This window comes from Myotis nattereri (genome assembly GCF_964212035.1).
Source record: "Myotis nattereri genome assembly, chromosome: 4".
NCBI lineage: Eukaryota > Metazoa > Chordata > Mammalia > Chiroptera > Vespertilionidae > Myotis > Myotis nattereri.
This window is the reverse complement of record NC_138079.1, coordinates 476077-498892: the sequence shown is the minus strand read 5'-3', so window position 1 is coordinate 498892 and position 22816 is coordinate 476077. Positions and strand designations below refer to the sequence as shown.

Below are 22816 nucleotides of genomic sequence, written 5' to 3'. Positions count from 1 at the left end.
GATGTTTTTAACTCTCTGTCCCTCTCCCCTCCTCTCTGTAAAAAAATCAATAAAATATATTTAAAAAAAGATTTTCAAAGTAGAGAGTAGGGAGGGGAAAGGCAGTTTATAATGAAAGGGAATAATAATGGTGCAGAATGTCCAACAAGGGAAATTCTGAGAACTACAGGCAGTGAATGACTGAAACAAGACTAAAGGTGGGGAGGTCATGTATTGAATAACTACTGGAGAGCCCTGGCCAGTTTGGCTTAGAGGAGAGAGTGTTGGTCCGTGGACTGGAAGGTCCCGGGTTCAAGTCCGGTCACGGGCAAGTACCTCCGTTGCGGGCTCCATACCGCCTGGTCAGGGCTCATGGGGGAGGCAGCCAATCAATGTGTCTTTCTCACATTGATGTTTCTCTCTCTTTGTCTTTCCTCCTCCCTTCCGCTCTCTCCAAAAAATCAGTGGAAAAATATTCTCCAGTGAGGATTGACAAAATAATAATAATAATAATAATAATAATAATAATAATAAAAAAATAAACACCGGAGAATTTACGCTGCCTGAAAGTGTACTAGTGGCTATGAATAGACATGAAGAAGACGTACTGCTGTATTCAAGGACTTCTCAGTCCGTGACAGAGACAGATAAGAAAACTGGCGATTTCAATCTAGGGTAGTAAGTGTAGGAACAGTGATGAAGAAGGTTCTGGACATCCTCCCAGGATAAGGGTAGAGGAAAGGCAGAGCCATCAGGAAGCTGACTTACACAGACAGAAGTCCCCACTCCTGACCCCCGATTGGTCTGTCCTCACGACTGATTCAAAGGGCACTGTCCCGATTGGTCAGAACACAGCCATGTGATTGGTTGGAGCTGCGAAGTTTCCATTGGTTGGAGGAGGCCTCAGTCCTATTGGGAGAAGTAGAATTCTAGGAACTCCTTTAGAAGAGCTGGCTCAGATGGCAGGAGCACCATTTGGTCTAGCCTTATCCCCTGCAGTTTGCATGAGAGGCCCCTGTGCAGAAATGGCTGCTAGGTGTTTTTTATTTTTTATATATTCTACTGATTTTCTACAGAGAGGAAGGGAGAGGGATAGAGAGTTAGAAACATCGATGAGAGAGAAACATCGATCAGCTGCCTCCTGCACACTCCCCACTGGGGATGTGCCCGCAACCAAGGTACATGCCCTTGACCGGAATCGAACCTGGGACCCTTCAGTCCGCAGGCCGACGCTCTATCCACTGAGCAAACCAGCCAGGGCTAGATTCTACTTTTTAAAATTTGAGCCCAGTTAGCTATCAGAAGTCCTTCTTACTAGCTGTCTTCTTCTTTTTTAAAAAATGTATTTTTATTGATTTCAGAGGGGAAGGGAGAGGGAGAGAAAGAGACATCAATGATGAAAGAGAATCATTGATTGGGCTGCCTCTCCATGCCTCGTACTGGGAATCAAACCAACTACCCGGGCATTTGCCCTTGACCGGAATCAAACCCAGGACCCTTCATTCCGTGGGCTGACGCTCTATCCACAGAGCCAACCAGCCAGGGCACTAGCTGTCTTCTTTAGGGTTCATACAGTTTTATTTTAATTTTTTTTCTGATTTCTAGTGAGATAGAACAATTTTTCATATAATTATTGACATACATGACTAGCTTGTTCATATTCGCTTACTTTTTATGAGGTAGTTATCTTTTCCTTAATGATTTGTAAGAGCTCTTGATATATATGGTATGTAAATCAAACATTGGATATAAGAAATAGTTAACGAGTATATATATGTTAACGTAAAAACATTCAAACCTGTACCGCTGCTGTAAAAGAGAAGGAATTCTTGCCATTTGCAACAGGATGGATGGAGCTAGAGAGCATTATGCTAATCAAAATAAGCCAGTCAGAGAAAGGTAAATATCCCATGATCTCACTCATTTGTGGAATATAATGAACAACATAAACTGATGAGCAAAACCAATGGACACAGACAGTAGGGGGGTGAGGGCTTGTGCTTGGGGGAGGGGGTGGCGGGGGAGAGGTTATGGGGGAAAAAAGGAGGCTCACGTAATACTATAAACCAGCGGTTCTCAACCTGTGGGTCGTCTAAGGTTGTTTCAGAAGGACACTCTCACGGGTCGTCTAAGACCATCGGAAAACACATATATAATTACATATTGTTTTTGTGATTAATCACGATGCTTTAATGATGTTCAATTTATAACAATGAAAATACATCCTGCATATCAGATATTTACATGACTGTTCATAACAGCAGCAACATTACAGTGATGAAGTAGCAACGAAAGTAATTATATGGTTGGGGGTCACCACAACAGGAGGAGCTGTATTGAAGGGTCGTGGCATTGGGAAGGTTGAGAACCACCGATTTTCAGCGTCTAAAGGCTTTTCCCCGAGGCCAAGTGACCACCAGACCAGGCCATTCATTTAAAGCCGCGTGGGCGGCGCGGGACGGACCCTGCAGGTTCAGCCCGGCACCATGGCCATCGCCCCGGGGCCCTGCCGACCCTCGGAGAGTCTGCGCCCGGCTCCCAGGAGCGTCTGGCGGCGGCGGCAGCACCGGCTCCCGCGGGCCAGGGGCGTGTGCACCAGCGCCGGACCACCGGGCCAACACCGCCCGCGCTTCCCCGCGTGGAACCGCGCATCGCGAGCACGTGATCCGCGTCCGCCCGGCCCAGCGCCGGACCCAGCGCGAGGCGCGCGAGGCTGCCCCGGCTTTGGGCTGCGCGGCCGCCTCCCGGCGCGGCGTTCCGACCTGGTCCACGGGTCCCCCGCCGTGTAGGCCCTGGGCGGCCCCAGGCGGGGCGAGGGCCCGCGGAGAGGCTCCAGGGGGCGGGGGGAGGCGGGGAATCCCCCTTCCACCGAACCTTCCCGATTGTTCCCGGCGCGCACGTCAGCAGCAGGGGGTAATCCCCGCTCCAGCTGCTGCTGACGTCACCGCGCGGGTCCCGCCCCCGCCCTCGGGGCCTCCTCGCGGCCCCGCCCCGGCGTAGCCTCGCCCCCTGACGTAGCCGCGCCCCCCGCCCCTTCCCGGCCGCCGGCGTAGAGGGCGGGGCGTCTCCGCGGCGCGTGTGCGGCTGCGCGGGCCGGAAGGTTCTGAGGTGGAGGCGCTCCCCGTGCGGCCCCGCCCAGTCGGCTCCTGCGCTCGCGGCGGCGTCTCCACACCCGGCCTCGCTCCTGCTGGTCCGCGCCCCGCCTCCCCTCCCTTCCCCTCGGCCCTCCAGTTCCGTCCCTGCCTCGCTGCCGTCCCTCATCTCGCGAGACTTGTCCCAGAATATTGCGGACCGGGTCGGCGCCATTTTGGGACGGAGACTGGTTGTGGGGGAGGGAAAAGCGGCAAAAGGGGATTATTCAAAGTACCGAGAGCCTCGTCCCGGACCCAGCGCCCGCACCCCAGCCCGGGCACCTGCGGGGGCCGAAGGTAACGGGGGTCGGGGCCGCGCCGGCGTCGGCGGGTGGCGTGTGGGCGTCGGGCCGGGGTCGGGGCGGCGTTGGCGACGCGCGGTGCGAGGTGCCCGCGGACGGGGTGCGGGAGCGGGGCGTCGGGAGTGGGCCGGCGCGGGGCCGTGAGCGGCTGCGTGGGGCGGGCGGCGGGACGGCCGAGCCGAGCCGGGCGCTGGGCGGGTCGGGGCCTCGGCCGCGGTTTCGGCCGCTCCCGGCTCCCGCCCGGGTCCGAGCGGCCCTGCGTGGCGGGCGCGCCGGAAGGAGCGGTTTCCTGAGTCCCGGGAGCCGGAGCGCATCTGCCCGCGGAGGCCGGCTGGGGGTGGGGGGGGCGTCGCCCCTGGGCCCGTCGCGGCCCTCGGCCCCGCGGCTGCGCGGGGCGGGCTGCCGAGCGGCAGGGACGGCGGTGGCCGCGCACCTGTCCTCCCGGTGCCCGGGGCGGGCCCCGCGGACGGGTCCTCTTTGCGGGGTGCCGCTCTCCGGGGGGGACGGGTGCCGCGGAGTGTGGGCTCCTTACATAACCGCGGTACCGCGCCCCTTCCCGGGGCACCGACGCCCCTCCCCGCCCCCCGCCCCCACTGGGGAGCCCTCTGCCCCCCTGGCCGCTCAGCCCCTCGCCCCGGGGCCGCCCCGCTCCCGGGCCCCGCTCTCGGGGCGAATTCCTGGCTCCGCTGCACACCTCCGGCTAACGCAAGTTTGTTTGTTTTTTTTACACAACTTTTCCAGGTGACCGCCGTCGCTCAGGTGTGAAGATCCTCTCCCGGGGCTGCGGGCCGGGATTTCCAGTGGCCATTTTGGGATTACAGTGCTTTCGGTCCTTCCGCCCCAGAAGTTGGCCGAACGGGCGAGGATCGTCTCTGAAGCGAACGGCTCCGCGCGCTGCCGAGACGGGCGCCCGGCGGTCCTGACGGCGCGGCTCCCGCGGGTTACGTAACCGGTCCCGGGCTTCGGCGGCCGGCGTGCTTTCCGGTGTGTGTGTTTGTGTGTCTGTGGCCTTCCCCACCCCGTGGTGGTGTCAGCCGAAACTGTAAGCGATGCCCGGCTCGTGCCTCGGGTAGTTTCGGAAGTTTCCGATTCCTGTTGCAATCGTGCCGAAGGTCCCTGGCAGCTTACCCTCCGTAAAACTTGTGGGAATTTCTGACCTCAGCCCCGTGCGTGTCACAATGGGGCGGCTTCTCTGAATGAAGACAGTGAAGGAGACCCGCTTTTTCCCTTTTCTCTCTTCTTTCCGTGGAAACCTAAGATGGTGCCGCCTCCCAGCAGCGTGGTCGTGCTGAGATAGCCGTGTCTCCGCGTGCTGCTCAGGAATGCGCTTCCGATGTGAAGCTTGCTTTTTGTTTTTGCTTTTTGGGTCATAAATTGGATATTTCACCTCGAGTGGATAAGTACAACACTGACAAGTACATGGAATAATAAAGAAGACTTTATCACCGTAAACCCCAGGAACTTGGCTAATCTGGAGGGAGCCATATGAAAACTTTAAACCTGAAGTATGGGTAGCTGACTTGAAGTAACTCTATGTCAAATAGTCATAGGTTAAGTATCTTCAAAGAACTTGGATTTTATTTCAGGGGATACAGAATAAAAAAACAAACTGGAAAACACAAAGATCACAGAGAAAAGCCCAACACCTTCTTGTGCGGTCCTGTTGGAATTTGTAAGTACTGTCTGTATATGGTGAGCATGTCAAATGGACATTTGTAAAATGCAATAAGGGTCAAGGTAGCCTTTGTTATTCTTGAACCTTTCAGTGTCTCCCAATAATATTGCTCTGGACAATCTGAAAACAACTATTAATCTTAAATGCGGAAGGAGTTAAGGTTTAAGACTATTTCAGATCAAACAGTCCAAATTTTAATTTTTTGTGCTCCTAAAGTAAGAAGGTACATATGGCTGTTATTCACCGTAGGCTTTGTGGATTCCTAGATTGGTAGAAAAAACCCAAAAAGTTATTCATGTTTAAAATCTTATAGGGCTTGGTTTTTAATATGCTATTTCAGAAGTAGCTTGTTTTAAGGCGTAAGTTTTAACATTTGAATCTATCATAGAAATTTTTTTTTATTTTTTTTAAAATGTGTTTTATTGATTTTTTACAGAGAGGAAGGGAGAAGGGTAGAGAGTTAGAAACATCTATGAGAGAGAAACATTGATCAGCTGCCTCCTGGCACACCCACCACTGGGGATGTGCCCACAACCAAGGTACATGCCCTTGACCAGAATCGAACCCGGGACCCTTCAGTCCGCAGACCGACGCTCTATCCACTGAGCCAAACCGGTCAGGGCAGAAATTAAGTTTTTTAAACTTGTTGAAGTGGTTTTATTTCAAATTATTCCTTAAGATCTCAGCTCCACCCTAGCTGGTTTGGCTCAGTGGACAGAGCAGTCGGCCTGTGGACTGAAGGGTCCAGGGTTCGATTCTGGTCAAGGGCATATGCCCAGGTTGCAGGCTCCATTCCTAGTAGGGGACCTGCTGATCAATGATTCTCATTGTTGATGTTTCTATTTCTCTCTCCCTCCTTCTCTGAAATCAATAAAATGTATTTTAAAAAGTGAATATTAATTGCCATAATAGAATTTTTTTGGTGAGTGAATTACCTTTTACTTAAAAAAATTGATTTTTAGAGAGAGAGGAAGGGGAGGGAGAGAGATAGAGATAAACATTGAATTTGTTGTTTTACTTATGCATTCATTGCTTGGTTCTTGTATGTGGTCCGATCCTGTTTGAACGTGAAACCTTGGTGTATCAGAATGGAGCTCTTTCCAACTGAGCTACCCAGCTAGGGCATGAATTATTTTTTAATATTTATCTTATGGGATTGAATGGTGGTTTTTTTGTTTGTTTGGTTTTAATTCAATGTATTTTTACTGATTTCAGAGAGGGAGAGGGAGAGAGATAGAAACATCAATGAGACTCATTGATTAGCTGCCTCCTGCACGCCCCCTTGTGCACTGACCAGGAATGGAACTGTGACCTCCTGGTTCACAGGTCCACCTCAGCTGGGCCTTACTTGATTGTTTTGATAAATATTTTCTGGGCATTGAAATCTATAGTATTGGTAGCTATTGGAACAGTGACTGGGCTGCTGCTTATCCCCCCATAAGTACCTCTTTTTCTCCTATCCCATTTTTTCCTTTTTTTTCTCTAGTGCCTAAACTATAGGTCTAAAAATAACAATCACAATGGCTAACATTTGTAGATGGAGATTGTGTCATGTGTTTGCCTTGTACTTTACATGGTATATCTTTTTTTAAATATATTTTTTATTGATTTTTCACAGAGAGGAAGGGAGAGAGATAGAGAGAGTTAGAAACATCGATGAGAGAGAAACATCGATCAGCCGCCTCTTGCACGTCCTCTACCGGGGATGTGCCCGCAACCCAGGTACATGCCCTTGACCGGAATCGAACCCGGGACCTCCCAGTTCGCAGGCTGACACTCTATCCACTGAGCCAAACCGGTTTCGGCGACATGGTATATCTTAATTAGCATAATCCTATGAGAAAAGTACTATTCCAGTGGCATAGGTGAGAAAACTAAGATTTAGGGAGACTGAGACGGGCAAAGTTAACTCGGTTAGGGCCAAGGATAGATTGGCACCTTGACCAACTCTCCAAGCCCCATGCCAGTACTATTAACCATTGTACCATACTTAACACTGCTTTGTGGATTTTACTTTATTAACTCAATTTTATTTGTGCATTATCCTGATATTTTTGTTTTTCTTTTCATATGCTTCTTCTTTGTAGTTAGTTTTGATTGCTATTTGGAGAGAAGCTAAAAGATAGAAGAGAAACTTTTGTTGGTTTTGCTGTTGTTAGTAGCTATTATGAGTGATAACTTGGGTTAGCAAAGTATTAAAATGTGGGGTCAGGTTATATTGAGATCTCATGCACCCTTGCCTCTTTGCCCAGGTTTGGAGCTAAATGCATGTTAACTGTTTTACTTTTTCTCTGGCTTTGAATTGAGATTACTACATGGATTTTGTGTTTATAGCTGTTGACACTTTAGAATTGAGAAAGGGAGGACTAGTAGGAAAATAAGACTAATGGGAAACAATAAGGAAAGAACAGGAGTGAACAGAAAGAAGAAAATAAGATTTAGGGAGTCATAGATAGGAGAAGGGAATAAGGATGGAAATCTCTAGTCTGAAAGTAACATTAGCAAGTGAGGAGAGAACCTAAACCCAGGCCAAATTATCTAATTGTATTTGACGCAACCACCTTTTCTGTTTAATTTTTGATGAGAATGTTTAGGTGACAGTTTAGATCCAGGTAAGGGCAGTGATGCAGAAAGTGAGGAATGTCTGGGAGTTAGGAAAGGTTTTTGGTTTAGGATTTGGAATATCTAGAAAAGGGCGCATGTGACCTTGTATATTCGCGTAACCTCTTTTGGCCTTAGTTCTTAGTAAAACAGATGGAAATAATGCATTTGAAGGTTTTTTTGTTAATCATGGACTGTAATATAGATGTAAAGTCTTCTATATTTTAATATTCTGCTTAATACATTTTACATGTCAAATCAGTATTTATAGTCTCTGAAATGACTTTTTCTCTTGTTGCGTTTATTTATTTTATTTAAATATACTTTTATTGATTTTTTCACAGAGAGGAAGGGAGAGAGAGAGTTAGAAACGTCGATGAGAGAGGAACATCGATTAGCTGCCTCCTGCACACCCCCTACTGGGGATGTGCCCGCAACCAAGGTACATGCCCTTGACCGGAATCGAACCTGGGACCCTTCAGTCTGCAGGCCAACGCTCTAACCACTGAGCCAAACCGGTTAGGGCGCATTTATTTTTTTAAAAAAATATTTTTATTGATTTCAGACAGGAAGGGAGAGGGAGAGAAATAGAAACATGAATGATGAGAATCACTGATCGGCTGCCTCCGGCATGCCCCCTACGGGGGATCGAACCTACAACCCAGGCATGTGCCCTTGACTGGAATCGAAAGCGGGACCTTTTGGTGCGCAGGCCAACGCTCTATCCACTGAGACAAAACCGCTAGGGCTCTTGTTGCTTTTAATTGCGTGACCTGCAATACTTATTCAGGCCCTGCCTCCTCATTTCCAGTTTCATTTATTGTTCTAGCTTGGTCCTTGGCCAAGGAAATCACCTGTTAACTCACCTTTTTGCCTTTAGTTCCATTCTCTTTTCCCCATCCTCTCTCCTGTGGTCAGAGAATCTGAAGTATAGCCTTTTGTTTTGTCACTTTAGCAGCCCTTAGGTTGTGTAGGGGAAAGTAGGTTGGAAAGAGATTTGGTCCCTGCCTCTCCTTCTCTCCTTCCCTCCCAGTGTTTTGTGTGTCAGGAATTTCCAACATGAATTCTTTTTGGCTGCATGGGTGGGTGTGGGAGACAGTATAGCTAGAGAATTCTCTGAAATGGGTAATTTTTAGGGGTGCTTAATGTATTTTACTGGGGATCAGGTCCATAATTTTCAATAGAACCCTCACGAGAAACCAAAGTTAGAATTACTGATAAACCTTTAATGGTTGGGTCTCTCTCTCTCTCTTTTTAAACTTTTCTCTGCTTTTTTCCTTTTTGTCAGTCGCCCCACCCATCAGTTACAGGCTTTTGCTCTGTATCCCTTCGCGTAATTGCTAGTTTCTGCATCTTTTTAGCAAGAACAAGAGTTTTAACCTCCTAGTTAAATAGGTTGTTTCCTTTGAAAGACAGAACTTGCAAATAGGTTTTTAAAAATTCTAAAAATGAAAAATCGTCAGGAAGTTACCTTTACACATACGTACTAGCTAAAGAAATTAGTTTGCTTTTCAGTGGACATAAATATATACCCTTTTAATGAGTGAGTTTTTAGAAATTTGGGGGCAGTTTAGCTGAGTGGTTCGGGTTCCATCCGGGTCTTTCATAAAGTCTTATGAATTGACCAGGGCTGCAGCCAATGAAAGGCTTGACTGGCTGGAGGACCTCCTTCCAAGTGGTGTTCTCATTGGCTGGCAGGTTGATGCTGGCTGTTGTCTGAAGGACTCAGTTCTTTACCCTTGTGTATATCCCCATCCAGCTGCTTGAGTTTTTTTCTTTCTTTAAAAATATATTTTTATTGATTTCAGAGAGGAAGGGAGAGGGGGAGAGAGAGAGATAGGAACATCAATGATGAGAGAGAATCATGGATGGGCTGCCTCCTGCACGCCTCACACTGGGGATCCAGCCCTCAACCGGGCATGTGCTCTGACCTGGATTTGAACCGTGGCCTCCTAGTTCATAGGTCGATGCTCAACCACTGAGCCATGCGGGCCTGGCCAGCTGCTTGAGTTTCTTTGCAGCATGGCAGCTGTGTCTCCCAGAGCAAGTGACTTGAGAAAAGGGATAGGTGAGGTGTGCCTTTTATGACCTACCTATTCTTAGAAGTCACATTCTTTTCATTAGAAACAAATCATTAAATCTAGGCTGCAGACACCATCTTCTATCAGAATTATTTGTGACATTAAAAATCACAGTAGGAAGTAATCCTTCACGCCTCATAATTGTCAATATAACTAGCCAAAATTTTCACCCCACAAATAGGAAGTTGAACTATTATAAGTTTAGAGAAGAAAGTGTGTTCTAAATTTAAATGAATTTAGAAGGTATAATCCTTCTACCTTTCTAACCAATGTATGAGATGGAATTTCCCACCCCTTCACACTAATCTCCCAAACAGTGTATGAGGGTCGTAAACTTAAAGTTGGCCATTTTAGGTACTTTTGAGCATGCAGTTCAGTGTCATCTAGCACATTACAATGTTGTACAGCTATTACCACCACCCATCTCCAGAACTGCACCCAATTAAGCATTAACTCCCAATTTTTTCTCTCTCCCCAGCCCCTAGCAATTTGTATTTCTGTGAATTTGATTACTAGGTACCTCATTGTGCACTATTTGTTTTTTAGTGACTGGCTTGTTTCACTCAGATAATGTCCTCGAGGTTCATGCAAGTTGTAGCAGGTGTCAGAATCTGAATTTTCTTTTTCTTTTTTTTAAAAATATATTTTATTGATTTTTTTACAGAGAGGAAGGGAGAGAGATAGTCAGAAACATCGATGAGAGAGAAACATCGATCAGCTGCCTCCTGCACATCCCCCACCGGGGATGTGCCCACAACCCAGGTACATGCCCTTGGCCGGAATCGAACCTGGGACCTTTTAGTCCACAGGCCAACGCTCTATCCACTGAGCCAAACCGGTTTCGGCTGAATTTTCTTTTTAAGACAGGATAATTTAATGTATGTATATACCACGTTTTGTTTATCTTTTTATCTGTTGATGGACACTTGGGCTGCTTACAGTGCTGCTGTGAACATTGGTGTTCATATATCGGTTTAAATCCCTGCTTTTAGTTCTTTTGGTTATAAACCCAGAAGTAAATTTGCTGGATCATATGGTAATTTTATGTAATTCTTTCAGGAACTTTGTTTTTCATAGGGGCTGCACCATTTTTTACTTCTATCAGCTGTCTACAAGGGTTCCAATTTCTTTATATTCTTTCCAACACTTGCTGTTATTTTTGTGTGTGTGTATTTTTAAAATATTTTTTAATTTATTGATTGATTTTTAGAGAGAGAGAAAGAGGAAAAAGGGGGAGAGCGGGAAATACCAATTTGTTGTTCAGTTATTTTTTTTGCATTCATTGGTTGATTCTTTTTTTTAAATACATTTTATTGATTTTTCACAGAGAGGAAGGGAGAGGGATAGAGAGTTAGAAACATCGACCAGCTGCCTCTTGCATCCCCCCGACTGGGCATGTGCCCGCAACCAAGGTACATGCCCTTGGCCGGAATTGAACCTGGGACCCTTCAGCCCACAGGGCGACGCTCTATCCATTGAGCCAAACCGGTCAGGGCATTGGTTGATTCTTGTATGTGTCCTGATCTGGGACCAAACCTGCAACCTTGGCTTATCTGGATCAATTGAGCTACTGACCCCGGGGCTCTGTGTTTTTGATGATAACCATCCTAATGGGTTTGAAGTGGTATCTCGTTTTTTTCATTGTGGCTTTTAAAAATGTATTTTTTTTTTTATTGATTTCAGAGAGGAAGGGAGAGGGAGGGAGAGATGGAAACATCAATGATGAGAGGGAATCACTGTCCGCTGCCTCCTGCATGTCCCCTACTGGGGATTGAGCTGGGACCATGCATGTGCCCTTAACTGGAATCGCAGGCCCCGACCCTCTATCCACTGAGCCAAATCAGCTGCAGTGGTTCTCAGCCTTCCCAATGCCACGACCCTTTAATACAGTTCCTCATGTTGTGGTGATCCCCAACCATAAAATTATTTTCGTTGCTACTGCATAACTGTCATTTTGCTACTGTTATGAATCGTAATGTAAATATCTGATAGGCAGGATGTATTTAGTCGACCCCTGTGAAAGGGTCTTCCGACCTCCAAAGGGGTCGCGACCCACAGGTTGAGAACCGCTGGGCATTGTGGTTTTGATTAGCATTTCCCTAATGATTAGTAATGTCTTTTCATGTGCTTAGGCAATTTGAATACCTTCTTTGGAGAAAAGTTTATTCAGGTCCTTTGGCCATTTTTTAAATCAGATTGTTTTTGTGTTGAGTTGTAGGAGTTTTTTATGTTCTGGATATCAAGACCTATGATAATGAGCAGATCTGGATAACTAATATTTATCAATGCTTACCATGTTCCAGGCAGTGTTCTAAGTCGTTTAAGTATATGACATAAGGTAAGCCCCATACACACCGTGTGGGGGAAGGTCCTATTGTCCTCATGTTACAGATGAGAGAATGAAGTCAGGGGATTTTAAGTTACTTCCCATATGACCAGTAAGTGACATTTCTGGATGCATACATTCTGTATCCAGAGTCTAGACTCCCAACCATTATGGTTCATAGTTTCAGTTTTTAAGGTGGTGATTGGAGGAAAGTACCATACTATTCTGTTTCAGGAACTTAGAAAATATTCTTAGCAACTACATTTTATTTTCCTTATGATGATAGTTGTGACTTTCTTCAAATATACCTTTCGAATGGGTTTGATCTCAGAAGTATTTTCTTTTTGGCATAACTAATGTTTGTATAGTATCTCAGTTTTTCCCAATTACCTTGTGAAATAAATGCTATTTAATGGTTTTAAGAAACTTAGTCTGATATTAAATAATTTACTCAAGGTCCTCAGTAAGTGAGGGAGCCAGAATTTGAATTGGGCTATCTGTTTTCTGTTAGAGTTAACTTCTAGTGTTGTAAGTCGCAGAGTAGTGCTGTACGGTACAGCTTTGTCAGATAATCGACGTGTTCTGTGTCTGCACCGCTCCTTGTTGTAACTAGCCAGTAACGAGCATTCGAAATGTGGCTAGTTCAGATAAGGACCTGAATTTTAAGTTTTATTTAATTTTAGTTAAATTTAAATAACGAATATGGCTACTAGCTGCCATAATGGACAGCACAACTCTAGAGCAATGATACAGAATTTAATTTTAACCATTCTAGTGGGTGTATAGTTTGAATTTGCATTGTAGTTTGAATTTGTATTTCCCTAATGATGTTGAGCATCTGTCTTTTTATGTGCTTTGGTGAGGTGTTAAACATCTTTTGCGCATTTAAAAAAATTCACTTGTCTTACTTAGTTGAAACAATTCTTTTTTTGGGAAAGAACTGTTTATATTCTACTTGGGTATGTGTATCATACAAATCTTTTGCGAATAATTTCTCCAGTCTGTGGTTTGTCTTCATTTTCTTAAGTGTGTTTAAGAGTAGACATTTTTAATTTTGAGGTAAAATCGGTTAATTTTTGTTTCAAGGTTTGTGCTTTATTGTGTCCTAGGAAATCTTTGCCTAACCCAAGATCACAGGATTTTCTCCTGCTTTCTTTTAGAAATTTTATTGTTTTGCTCACATTTACAGGTCTATTGTCTTCTTTGCATGTGATATGAGGAAAGGGTTGAGAGGTTCTTTTTTTTTTTTAAGTGTAGATGTCCATTTGCCCCAGTTCCATTTGTTGAAAAGACATTTTTTTCCATTCAGTCACTTCGGAATAACCTCTACTGAAAATCAGTTGACCATATGTGTGGAAATTTGTGGACTCTTCATTGGCATATATTTATTATGTCATTTCTATTGAGCAGTTGATAGAAATTATAGCATTTGATTTTTTCTTTATTTTAAAACATGATTGACATATTTTTGTTTTCTAAAATCTGCTATAGGAAATTGGATTAAAAGGGGAAATTGTTTTTTATGGGCATGTGAAGAAAGACCTGTTGCACAAGAATGCCATTGTGAATTCATAGAGCAATCTGCTTTCCAGTGGCTTACCTAATTTGTACCTGAGCATAATGGAAAACAAATGACAGTATTTCTGTATTGGAAATGAGGAAGTAGGGTCCAAAGTATCAACTTATTTACTGTGAAACATTGACTCAGCAGTGGATGTAGGATTTTTATCTCTTGAGCTGGTCTGTGTTAGTGATGGTCATTGCCTCAGCAGATGTTTAAGTGCCTGCTGTGCTGCACTTTCATTGGTGTTGGGCTTTTAGTAGCAAACAGGCAAAACTAAGATTCCTAAATTCATGTAGTTTGTTCTGAAGTTCTGTGAATATAGAGTAAATAGAGCCCTTATTCTGAATCGTAGAGCATGTATGAGGGCTTATTTGCTAAAGCTGAAGAAGACTAAACTTGGGGCTGTCTGACAGCACCACCAGGTGAATGATGGAATCAGTTTCATGGATTACTAGCTACGTTGAAAACGACTTGAAAAGTGGGATTCACCTGATAAGATGGCGTAAGGACTATTGCAATGCAAGCTTAGTTGCCTTAGTTTTTTTCTATAACTCAACTGATAGTTTCAGATTTTTCACATGAATTACTCTTTGGTCTCGCCTCCACTAATATGAGTTCCTTTTATAGGAACTTGTAAACAGAGAAAAGGGAGTGAAAATGTTTTCACCTTACTCCTTTAAATTATCCTTTCAAGGGCTGAATTTAATGAGTACAAGAGTCTGTTTGGGGACAAAGTTGGCTAGATTAGTGGAGAGCCAGTTGTGACTGCAGTGGTAGCTCAAAGTACTTGTCTTTTACCTGTCTAGGAAGAGATTGAGATTTGTACTTTGTGTAGTTTGAGATAGCTGTAAGACTAAATCTTACTCAGAACTTAGGGAAATGCTTCAGTACTTGATAGTAAAGCTAGTCTTCTACACTAATAAAAGAGAAACATGTAAATTGGTGTCACTCAGCTACACCCACCAGCCAATCAGAGCGACTATGCAAATTAACCCAACAAAGATGGTGGTTAATTTGCATACGCAGGCATGGACTGAAGACTGACGAGGCTTGGCTTCTCCGCTGTGGCAGGACCAAAGGCCTGGGTCCCGGATGCCGGAGGAAAACTGGTGCCGGCAGCCAGGGGAAGTCAGGCCTATTGCACGAATCTCTTTGTGCAACGGGCCTCTAGTCCTATATAATAAAAGGGTAACATGCAAACTGACCCTAACAGCAGAGTGACTGGGAATCACTGGTCACTATGACACACACTGACCAACAGGGGGCAGACGCTCAATGCAGGAGCTGCCCCTGGTGGTCAGTGATCTCCCACAGAGTGAAGCTCTGCTCAGCCACAAGCCAGGCTGCCAGCTGCCAGTACAGCGGTGGTGGTGGGAGCCTCTCCCGCCTCCTCAGCAGCGCTAGGGATGTCCGACTGCAGCTAGGCCTGCTCCCCGCTGGCAAGTGGACATCCCTCGAGGGCTCCCGGGCTGCCAGAGGGATGTCTGACTGCCAGCTTAGGCCCAATCCCCCCAGGAAGCGGGCCTAAGCCAGCAGGTGGTCATTCCCTGAGGGTTCCCAGACTGCGAGAGGGCACAGGCCAGGCTGAGGGACCCTCCTGAGTGCACAAATTTTTGTGCACTGGGCCTCTAGTATTTTATAAGATAAGAAAGGTCTCTACCTAATGTATCCTGGGTTATTTATAGTGTATGTATGTGGGTGTGTATAGTGCTTAAGAATTTCAGCTGCCACTGATTAGTACTGTGACCTTAGGAACTCTATGTGCCATATATATGTATGTGTATATATATGTATAATATATATATTCGTACACACGTATATCTATATATATTTATATACCTACATATATAAACCTGTTTTTCTTGTTTGAAGAAAAGATAATAACTTCCTGGGATGCAGGGAGGATTGAATGAGATAATACTTGTAAAGCCCTAAGCAAATTGCCTAGCAAGGTGTGTGTGTTTGTGTATATGTATGTGTGTGTGTGTGTGTATGTATGTATGCAGTATGTCCTTTTAGCTATTGTCTTAGCATGTAATTTATCCTAGAAAATATTCCATGTACACTTGAAAAGAATGTTTATTCAGCTTCTTTGGGATGAAATGCTCTGAAAATACCAATTAAGTCCATCTACTCTAGTGTGCCATTTAAAGACACTCCTTGTTGATTTCCAGTCTGGAAATCTATCCATTGATGTCAGTGTGGTGTTAAAATCACCTTTTATGACTGTATTTTTAATCTCTCCCTTTATGTTCATCAGTATTTGCTTCGTATCCTTAGTTGCTCCTTTGTTGGTGGCATAAATGTTTACAAGGTTTATATCCTTTGGTTGGATTGATTCATTTATCATCATGAAGGGTCCTTATATCCTTTGTTTTAAAGTCCATTTTGTGTGATAAAAGTTCTTTTTCCTATTGTTAACTTGCGTTTCTGTGTCATGTCTAAAAATCCACTGCCAAAGTTAAGGTCATGAAGCTTTACCTCTATTTTTTTCTGATGGTTTTATAGTTTTAGCTTTTCTAGTTGTCTTTGATCCATTATTGCATCTGTTTCTGAATATGGTGTCACTTGGAGTCCCAGTACCATTTCTTGAAAAGACTGTTCTTTCCCCCATTGAATCATCTTAAGTATTTTGAAGACTCATTTGGCCATATGTGTAAAAGTTTATTTCTGGACTCTCAATTCTATTCCATTGATTTATATATCTGTCCTTCTGTCAGTAGTACACTGCTTTGATCATGGTAGCTTTGTAGTAAGTTTTGATAGAGAACTGTGAGTCCCACAATTCTAACTTTATATATATATATATATATATATATATATATATATATATATATATATATTTATTTGTGTATATATATATATATGTACATATACATATACACACAGACACACACACACACAGACATACTTTTAAATATTTGGGATCCCTTGCAGTTTCAGATGAATTTGAGAATGACTTTTCTGTTTCTCCAGAAAAGGTTGTTGGAATTTTAATATAGATTATGTTGAATCTGTGTATCACTTTGGGTAATACTGATATCTTAACAGTATTAAGTTTCCCAGTCCTTGAATGTGGGATGTGTTTATATTTATTTGGTCTTTTAAATTTTCCTTCAGTAGTGTTTTGTAGTTTCTAGTGAACAAGTTTTATACCTTTTTGGTTAAATTTATTCCTAGATATTTTATTCTTTTGCATGTTATTGTAAGTAGAATTGAATTGTTTAAATTTTCCTTTTGGGTTGTCATTTGTACACCTGAGTTCTGAGTTATCTGTCATCCTGAAACATGGCTGAATTTATTAGCTCTAATAGGTTTTTTCTCTTTTTTTCCCACGGATTCTTTATAATTTTCTATCTGTAAGATCATGTCATTCTCCTTAAACTAGTCCGACTGTCTGTCCCAGGCTGGTTTAATATGCTGGGCAGCATTGCCATCAGCTGTTGTGTCTCAGCATGGCAGTAGTGGTGAAAGTGCTGGTTGCCGGAGTTGCCTGGACTTCAGGGTTCTTAAAATGGATCACAGTTCCTAGGTCTGTGAATATTACCTGTTCAATACCAGAGATATTGTTTACCCCTAACATTGTGGGGAGAACTGAAGTTTTTCATCGCCTCCTGAGCCACCTTCTTTTTGTGGGCAGTTTCTTTCCGACTAGTGTGCACCTGTGCTTGCAGTTGGGCTCATGGCAGTTATCTTGTTGGAGAGGAAAAGGGGCCAAGCAAGAAGTGCACACATGTGGGGACGCAGGATGGCACCCAGAGGTGGATCTTTTTGTGTTTATCTTTCTGGAGGTTTGGTTAGCTTCTTAGATACATACATTTGTGTGTTTATAACCATTCTTTCCTTAGATAACTCTTTATGCCTTTTTCTCCTCCTTTTTCCTTCTGGAACTTCTATGTGTACGCTGTCCCACAGATGTTTTCAGCTCTGTTGGGTTTTTTTCTTTTCTTCCGGCTCCTTAGACTTACAATTTTAAGTTACCTCTCTTCAAGTTCTCTGGTTCTTCTGCCGCAAATCTGCTATTGAAACTGTCCAGTGAAATTTTCATTTCAGTCATTGTTTTTTTTTGACTCCAGAATTTTTCTTTGGTTCTCTTCTATAATTTGTGTCTTTATTGCTGCTCTATTTGTTGAGACATTGTTCTGGTTTTCTTCAGCTCTTTGTATTTCAGACAGTTGAGGGCTGTGTTTCATCAGGGACAGTTTCTGCCAATTCTTTTTGCTTGTGAATTGGCCATGCTTTCTTATTTCTTTGCATGGTTTTTTTTTCTTTTGTAGAAAATTGAACATTTTTAATATTGTAATTTGTTGACTCTGGGAATGGAATATTCTCCCTCTACCCCTAATCCTCGGTTGCCTGCTGTGGGTTGTAGTTGTTTATTCAGTAACTTTTCTCAATTATTTTTGTAAAGCCTGTATCCTTTTTAGTTTTTTTTTGTTGTTGTTGTTTTGTTTTTTTTAATTTTTAGAAAGAGAGAAACATTGATGTGAGAGAGAAACATTGATCAGTTGCCTTTCTTGGGTGCCCTGACCAGGAATCAGACCTGCTATCTTTTGGTGCGCAGGACAACATTACAACAAACCGAGCCAAACTGGCCAGGGCAGAGTCTGTATTCTTTGGCTTGGGTAGCCTCTGACTCTTAGCTTGTGGTCCCCTAGTGGTGTTTTTTTTTGTTGTTGCTGTTTTTAAAAAATAAATTTCTATTGATTTTAGAGAGAGGAAGGGAGAGGGAGAGAAACAACAATGGGAGAGAAACATAGATTTTTGCCTCCTGCACGTTCCCTACTGGGTACTGAGCCCACAACCCTGGCATGTACTCTGCCTGGGAATTGAACTGTTGAGCTCTTGGTGCATGGAACAACGCTCAGAGCCACACCAGCCTGGGCTGTTTTGTTTTGTTAACAAGGATAATGTTTTAATGAAAAAAATTTAAAGAAATTAGTGCAAAAAAGAAAAGTTTAAATACACCAGGATTAGCATATTATCTTGTGTAAAGTATGCAAATCCTCACAGCTGAGACAGGTTGCAGTCTTTTTTTTAAACCTTTTTATTGAATTTATTGGGGGTGACATTGGTTAATATAATTATACTAGAGGCTCGGTGCATGAAATCATGCACAGGTGGGGTCCCTCTGCCTGGCCAGCGATCAGGGCTGATCAGGACCATCTTGCCCAGGCCTGATCTGGCCGGTGGCCAGGGAGGGACTGCTGGAGGGCTCCAGGGCGTGTCCAGCCCCGTCTCACCAGTCCCGATTGGCCAGACCCCAGCAGCAAGCTAACTTACCGGTCGGAGCATCTGCCCCCTGGTGGTCAGTGCACATCATAGCGACCGGTTGGTCGAGTGCGGAATGCTCGGCACACACTTTCCCTCCAGCCCCTGGTCTTGGAGACCTCATGTCCTTCCAAGGCTCTGCTCACCCTCTGCAGCTGCCACACGAAGTAAATTGCGCGCGCGCGCGTGTGTGCGTGTGCGTGCGTGTGTGCGTGCGTGTGTGTGTGTGTGTGTGTGTGTGTGTAAAAGTAACCCTTTGCAGGCTCCATGTATCTTTACTTCACTGCAGTTCCTGTTACCCCAACATAAGGAGACACCCTCATTATCAGGTAACACCATCATAGTAAGCCCCCTGCTCAGCCTACTGCAGCGGTTTTAAATAGGCCATGGGTTGCCCTATATCAGTGGTTCTCAACCTGTGGGTCGCGACCCTTTCACAGGGGTTGCCTAAGACCAACGGAAAACACATAATTACATATTGTTTTTGTGATTCATCACTATGCTTTAATTATGTTCAGTTTGTAACAATGAAAATACATCCTGCATATCAGATATTTACGATTCACAACAGTAGCAAAATTACAGTTATGAAGTAGCAACGAAAATAATTTTATGGTTGGGGGCCACCACAACATGAGGAACTATATTAAAGGGTTGCAGCATTAGGAAGGTAGAGAACCACTGCCCTAGATGGTTTGGCTCAGTCGATAGAGCCACGGACTCAAGGGTCCTGGGTTCAATTCTGGTCAAGGGCACATTCCTGGGTTGCAGGCTCTATCCCCAGTAGAGAGCTTGCAGAAGGGAGCAGATCGAGTCTCATCATTGATGTTTCTATCTCTCTCTCCTGCCTTCCTCTCTAAAATCAATAAAAATAAATAGGCTATGAATGAAACGATGCTGCTCTCCATCCATCCAATCCCCCCTCACACCCTCTTTTGTCTTTGCAGTTCCCCCCCCCCCCCCCGCCCCCACCCCCCCCACACACGCACTCACTCCACTGGGGTCTGTAAAATAGGGTCAGGATTTCTACTTCAACCAAGGGTGATGTTTCCCCGGCCCTCCTTCCCCGCCCATCTCTGTCCCCAGTCCTGTGGGATCTCTCCCTCCCTCTCCTCCATCTAACTTGGTGGCACTACTCTGCCCCCTCCTCCTGCGAATTCTTGTCTGCAGCCTCCCCCTTTCTCCTCCGTGGTCGGGCTGTGTGGGAGGCGCTGTGCTGGCCAAGCGGAGCCTCCAAGGAGAGCTGGGGAGAAGGAGGGAGAGATGTGGAGCCTGTCCCATGGGAGAGGCCATGGGCTCCTCCGCTGCCCCCACCCAGCAGCTTTTTTTTTTTTTTTATTGCTTAAAGTATTACAAAGAGTATTACATATGTCTCCTTTTTTTTTCCCCCTTGACATTTATTTCCCCGGCCTCCCCTAGCCCCCAGTGTCTTGTGTCCATTGGTTATGCTTATATGTATGCATACAAGTCCTTCGGTTGATCTCTTACCCTCCCCCCTTCCGCCCCACAAAACACTCCCCAGCCTTCCCGCTGTAGTTTGACAGTCTGTTCGATGCTGCTCTGCCTCTGTATCTATTTTTGTTCATCAGTTTATAATGGTCATTATTATCCATAAATGAGTAAGATCATGTGGCTTATTTCACTTAGCATAATGCTCTCTGCTGGGAGCCGGTCCACCCTTGCTGCTTGACACAGTCGCTGCAGGGAAGAAACATCTGCACAGCTTATGTTTCAAGGGACCTGGCGTATATGGCATATGTTTGCTCCCCTTCTTAGCGCTATGTGTTTTAAACAGGACCACCTCCCCCAGAAAGGTTGTTTCCCCAGGTGGGGATTTTTCCCTGGAGTTGGGGATTAACAGGACTAAGGAAAGGAATAAATCAGTAAAACTCCTTATCTAAGTGCCAGGCGGGTAGTTAATCACTTAAACTACAAACAATCATGCTTAAGCTACATAATCTGGTATAAATACAGATGTAACAGGAGACTAAAGACAGAACCTGGCTGGAGAACCTGACTAGAGAAATGATAGTTTGTGGCAATGTTTGGGTGATTGCAGATTGTTTTTGTCTCCCAGAGAGAAGGTTGGAGTTGCTCCAATGTAGGGGATTGATAAATTGTTTTTGGGAGACTCTGCTTTAGGTAGATAGGGGATTTTGGGAACTCAAATGCCTTCAGCTCAAAACTATTCTTTTGTCAAAGTGGTATATTTTGGGGTGGTACATCTTGACCTCAACAACACTTTTGTAAATGCTATCACATGAACTAGTATTTGCTCTTTGCTTTTTTCAGAGCATGAAAAAACTTCTGCCATTAGCTAGTCATACTTTATTCTTCAAGAACTAGATTTAAATTACAGTTCATTGAAGACATTGCAGAAATGTGTAGGTAATGTTGATGGTTGTCTCTTAGGGATAGTGTTCAGTACACAATTTCTCACTTAACCATCATTTTGGATGAGACCCTGTTTAAAATGATAAGCTTTAAATTATTGGTTAATTTAAGTTCTCTGGAATTTCATGTGAATTGTCATTTGGTACAAGTTATAAAAGTAAATTTTCATTCCTATTAAGTTATTAGGATTATAATCTTAAGAGTTTCAACAACAAAAAGTTGTTGGAAAAGTAACATTCCATCACAAAGCAGTTTAGTATTTAGCTTCATGTCAAAGTCCTATATAATAAAAGGTTAATATGCAAATAGACCAAGTGGCGGAACAACCAAGCAACCGGTCGCTATGACGTGCGCTGACCACCAGGGGGCGTGTATGGAACATGGCGGGTGTTGGCTGTGGTGGGATGGTGGAGCAGGTGAGTGGGGGCGCCAGACCAAGGCGGGGCGCTGGTTGCTGGTTGCTGTCATTGGGGCGAGCCTCTGGTGGTTACTGAAAAATCTTTGTACTCATGCACTGTAGTCCCGCCCAGTGCTCGCACCTGCTGCTGGTGCTGGCCCTGATCGCCCCTGAGGGCTTATCCCCCCCTCCCCCCCTCCTGAGGGGCCATCAGGGCAGCAGCTGCTGCTCGCACCCGCTAACGGCACCAGTCCTGTTTGCACGCGCTGCTGGTGCCAGCCCCAATTGCTCTGCGCCGTTAGCAGACGGGACCGGGGGCCGCGGCGGGAGGGGCCAGGCAGGGGCATGGAGGGTGGGCCGAGACCCTCCCCTGTGCCTACTGCAGTCTCGCAGTCCACAGTTCCTTTCAAGGTGCATGAATTTGTGCACTGGGCCCCTAATAGATAATAAAAATCCTTCATACAGTCTAAAACACTTTAGATTTCATTTTTATTTCAGAAGACTTTAAAAAGTAACAAGATGTAGTAGAATTAGAATGTCCGAATTTTTATATAGTTCAATAGAAGCCCGGTGCACGAAGTTCTTGCACGGGTAGGGTCCCTAGGCCTGGCCGGCGATCAGGGCCGATCCAGGCTTTCCGGCTGCTGGCTGGTGGCTGGGGCCTCCCTTCATTCCGTGCTGCCCCCTGGTGGTCAGTGCACATCATAGCAAGGGATCGAACTCCTGAAGGGACAATTTGCATATTAGGCTTTTCTATATATAGATTTTGACTAGGTATGCTCTTAAAAAAATCTCACATTTGTTTCATAAGTGTTTTCTTGGAATTGTGTCAGGCTTTTCTAATTTTATCAATGTTTTTCTATCCCTGGTTCTCATGAGCATTTAGCATTTAAACATTTTTATTACTATAGTGAGTTAACTAGTTATGTCTGTTTTTTTGTATTTGGCTACTCTTTAACCTATCTTTTTTTTTTCTAAATATATTTTATTGATTTTTTTACAGAGAGGGAGGGAGAGGGATAGCGTTAGAAACATGGATGAGAAAGAAACATCCATCAGCTGCCTCCTGCATACCCCCTACTGGGGATGTGCCTG

At 44.6% G+C, this 22816-nt stretch overlaps 1 protein-coding gene across 5 annotated transcripts in view; it reads left to right on the top strand.

Moving 5' to 3' along the window:
- The first annotated feature begins 3059 nt into the window (after positions 1–3059).
- Positions 3060–22816, top strand: part of GPBP1 (GC-rich promoter binding protein 1) — a 47408-nt gene continuing 27651 nt past the window's right edge. Inside the window, exons 1-2 of one of the 5 annotated variants that reach the window (XM_081089687.1) lie at positions 3060–3407; positions 4154–5084. The gene's annotated coding sequence lies outside the window, so the exon portion shown is untranslated. Of the gene's footprint in view, positions 3408–3462; positions 3498–4153; positions 5085–22816 lie in introns of those variants that run through there. The other 4 variants (XM_081089685.1, XM_081089689.1, XM_081089686.1 and 1 more) reach the window with 4 other exon arrangements.